We start from the raw sequence: 4,629 nt of genomic DNA on the forward strand, positions 1-4,629 counted from the left end.
ATCACCTAAGCGTCCTGGTCGTTTAAAAATCTTCTCAGTTGGCCAAAAGGTGTTAATTAAGTCTCATCGTTTGTCTCACAAAGGAAAAGGCTTGTTTCGCAAATTTTTTCTGCTTTATAACGGTCCATATAGAGTTCGCAAAATTATTCATGATAACACTGCCGAAGTACTAACTCTTAAATCTCGACGCTCCAAGGGAATACATCATATATCTATCGTTAAAATTTTTGTGGAATGACATACTTTTGAGAAACTAACAGTTACAGGTAAACACACGGAGAATGCAAGGATACCGCGCTGTGTTTTGGCGGCGGCACATACTCAAAGCAACAGTCAAGTCTGCGCGCCGCACGAGGCAATCGTTGACCGTAAACAATTACTTCCTACGTCACGCGCCTACAGCTGATCGAGCGCTCAGTGCGAATGCACTGACAGCCGTAAACAAATACACAGTCTAATTTCTCCGAATAAATTCAGTATAAAGCTATAGTGACTTGATGAATTATGTTATTAACGTTCAGTATTTTTCAGGATACGGTTCTATAAAATATTTAAGAACTTCCGGTAAATTCTGTGCGTGTCCGACATTAAGAAGACATGCTATCGAGAAAATTTCAGGAAGAATGTAATTTCGAAGAAGAAACTAATATACTAAAAAGGTATCTATTAATTGAGTTTATTTTTCAGGTAACATATTTCCACTTAGGTACGTACTTTAGACGTAATTTTCTGCTCGCGATTACGTGATTCAGACTTTGTGCTAATTTTCGTGTTCTATGAATTTACGTGTGAAGCGACTTGCTTGCGTACATTAACTAATTTTGACAATGATTGATTAATGAACAAGGTTGTTAATTATGTATATTATGCATCGCTTGGTTGCTATGGTTTTTCACTGATGTCACATTATTTTTTTTATGTGCCTGCTGTGCTTATTTATTTAAATTATAATTGTCACCTGATTAATTGTGATGACTGTAGTTATGTATGTAAGTTATACTTTGTGATTTATCTGCTTGCGCCTTCATGTTTACTTATTAAGATTACATATGAACATTTATTTGCTTATGCTGATAAGATGCTAATGACATGTTTATTATGTTAGATAACATATTTGCTGCCTTGCGTATGGATTGCATATTTATACATTTCTGTTTGTTGTCATAACTATTCTTTAATTTGCTATATATAGAAATGCTGATATATATTTTACGAACATGGAGTTTAGGTTACACTATGGTATTAATTATTGTTCGCTTGGCAGAGCCTCGTTGTAGGGATTGTGCTGCATCCACTTGTTGACATTCTGTTCACTACTGGTATATTTACTCGCTATTGCATGTTTTGCTTACGCTCAGTGCCTTATATTTTTAAGATAAGAAAATGAACTGCTATAATTCGATGAACGACATTAGTACAAGAAACTTCATAGAAGTCACATGAGCTGGAGGTTTTATGGAAGCTGTATAAATTTATGCTAATAGGAAGGCAGCTAACGACGTGACATACCAACACTAGGGTTAGACCATTGACAGTTATTACACTGCATTCTTCGTGAGCAATTGAAATAGGAAGTGACACTTGACACAAGAAATACTCCACATGTATGTTTCTGATTTGCCATGAGTCTTGAAGTGGCGTACACACTGTGAAATATTACCATTTGTTCACTCAAAGTCTTATGTGATCTTTCACACTCCGTAATCGTACTTAATTACTGACAGTTATTCGAACTAAAGGCTGTTAGAGGTCATGTATGCATTTCTTTTGTTTAATGATGGACAAAGTAACCAAAATGTATTTTGTAATTCATAATGAGTAGAAGATTTGGCTCAGGTGGACTACACAGAGGTTGTGAGTGGACATTGTGTCTTCGGATTGTATGGGATGATGAACTGAAGTTTGCACTAGGATTTTATCTGTACTTGTTCGAGGAGACTGACTAGAGGAAAGAGTTGTTATAGAAGTGAAATGATACTGGTGCTATGGTTTATATGTATCGACGTATTGAAGAGGTATTATTGAGGTATTGAGATTATGTGAAGTTGATGATTATTGGAGTTTTGGTGGTCAAGAGGTAAGATAAATGATATTGATGATAAGGTTTATATGTATCGACGTAAGAGGTATTTTTGAAGTATTAAGATTATGTGATGCTAATGATTATTGGAGTTTTCGTGGATAAGAGGTAAAGTAAGTAAGGAGCATTTTTTTTTTTTTTTTTTTTTGGTTTTATGGAACAAGGAGGATGAAGATAGCCGACTAGAACACTAAAGTGGAAGGAAGATTGTCTACACAAACTTTGTTAAATCAATAAGCAGTACATATTTTTTTTTTGGAGAGAGGAAGTAATTGCATATCTTGGCTCACTGACAGTTGTTCAGCAACCGTACATTTTGATCTGGCTTGGCAAACATTGGTCTTGACATGATGACTATAACGTTGACTAACTATTATTGACTGTCATACACTGTTGCCACTACTACTTGATACACATGTTGAACATCAAATTTTGACAGAATTGCATTTACACAGTTAACACTATTCAATTACACAGTAGTACTTAATATGTGGATGAAAGATGAGTGAGTGTGTTTTGTGTGTTTTCCCTTCCTAATCCCAGAAAAGTGGTACCGACTTATCTCCTAAATACACTCCTGGAAATGGAAAAAAGAACACATTGACACCGGTGTGTCAGACCCACCACACTTGCTCCGGACACTGCGAGAGGGCTGTACAAGCAATGATCACACGCACGGCACAGCGGACACACCAGGAACCGCGGTGTTGGCCGTCGAATGGCGCTAGCTGCGCAGCATTTGTGCACCGCCGCCGTCAGTGTCAGCCAGTTTGCCGTGGCATACGGAGCTCCATCGCAGTCTTTAACACTGGTAGCATGCCGCGACAGCGTGGACGTGAACCGTATGTGCAGTTGACGGACTTTGAGCGAGGGCGTATAGTGGGCATGCGAGAGGCCGGGTGGACGTACCGCCGAATTGCTCAACACGTGGGGCGTGAGGTCTCCACAGTACATCGATGTTGTCGCCAGTGGTCGGCGGAAGGTGCACGTGCCCGTCGACCTGGGACCGGACCGCAGCGACGCACGGATGCACGCCAAGACCGTAGGATCCTACGCAGTGCCGTAGGGGACCGCACCGCCACTTCCCAGCAAATTAGGGACACTGTTGCTCCTGGGGTATCGGCGAGGACCATTCGCAACCGTATCCATGAAGCTGGGCTACGGTCCCGCACACCGTTAGGCCGTCTTCCGCTCACGCCCCAACATCGTGCAGCCCGCCTCCAGTGGTGTCGCGACAGGCGTGAATGGAGGGACGAATGGAGACGTGTCGTCTTCAGCGATGAGAGTCGCTTCTGCCTTGGTGCCAATGATGGTCGTATGCGTGTTTGGCGCCGTGCAGGTGAGCGTCACAATCAGGACTGCATACGACCGAGGCACACAGGGCCAACACCCGGCATCATGGTGTGGGGAGCGATCTCCTACACTGGCCGTACACCACTGGTGATCGTCGAGGGGACACTGAATAGTGCACGGTACATCCAAACCGTCATCGAACCCATCGTTCTACCATTCCTAGACCGGCAAAGGAACTTGCTGTTCCAACAGGACAATGCACGTCCGCATGTATCCCGTGCCACCCAACGTGCTCTAGAAGGTGTAAGTCAACTACCCTGGCCAGCAAGATCTCCGGATCTGTCCCCCATTGAGCATGTTTGGGACTGGATGAAGCGTCGTCTCACGCGGTCTGCACGTCCAGCACGAACGCTGGTCCAACTGAGGCGCCAGGTGGAAATGGCATGGCAAGCCGTTCCACAGGACTACATCCAGCATCTCTACGATCGTCTCCATGGGAGAATAGCAGCCTGCATTGCTGCGAAAGGTGGATATACACTGTACTAGTGCCGACATTGTGCATGCTCTGTTGCCTGTGTCTATCTGCCTGTGGTTCTGTCAGTGTGATCATGTGATGTATCTGACCCCAGGAATGTGTCAATAAAGTTTCCCCTTCCTGGGACAATGAATTCACGGTGTTCTTATTTCAATTTCCAGGAGTGTATTATTTTACTTGCTTGTTGTTGCTTGCACTGACACCTATAAATATTACAGGTTTACTGATATTTGTGCATTTGTAATAGTTAATATGACAATTATCTGATATCATTTGTGTGTTTCTTATAATTTGTATGTTTAGTGTAAGAGCATTGATAATAATTTTGTGAAAGCAATTGTGTGTGCATTCAAACTGTTGTTCATACCTGCACTTGTTCAACATTGATGTGTGCCACTTAGAAATGTTTAATTTCTGCTGATGAACTGTGTGATTAGTGATAGTGAATATTATGGACTGTTACTTGCACTTTTTCTACATGATTGGTGCCACTAGGACATGTTTAATTTCTGCTGATAAACTCTGATGAACAGTGTGATTAGTGATAGTGAATATCATGGACTGCTGTCTGGACCTGCTCATCATTGCTAGGTGCCACTGATGAACTGCTTCTACTGACACAATGTCACTTGTTGGTGTCTGCACCTGCTCAACATTACTGGGTGCCACTGATGGACTGTTTTTACTGAAATAATGTGACTTGTTGCTGTGTGTACCTGTT

This window comes from Schistocerca serialis, chromosome 9, assembly GCF_023864345.2.
Source record: "Schistocerca serialis cubense isolate TAMUIC-IGC-003099 chromosome 9, iqSchSeri2.2, whole genome shotgun sequence".
Classification (NCBI taxonomy): domain Eukaryota; kingdom Metazoa; phylum Arthropoda; class Insecta; order Orthoptera; family Acrididae; genus Schistocerca; species Schistocerca serialis.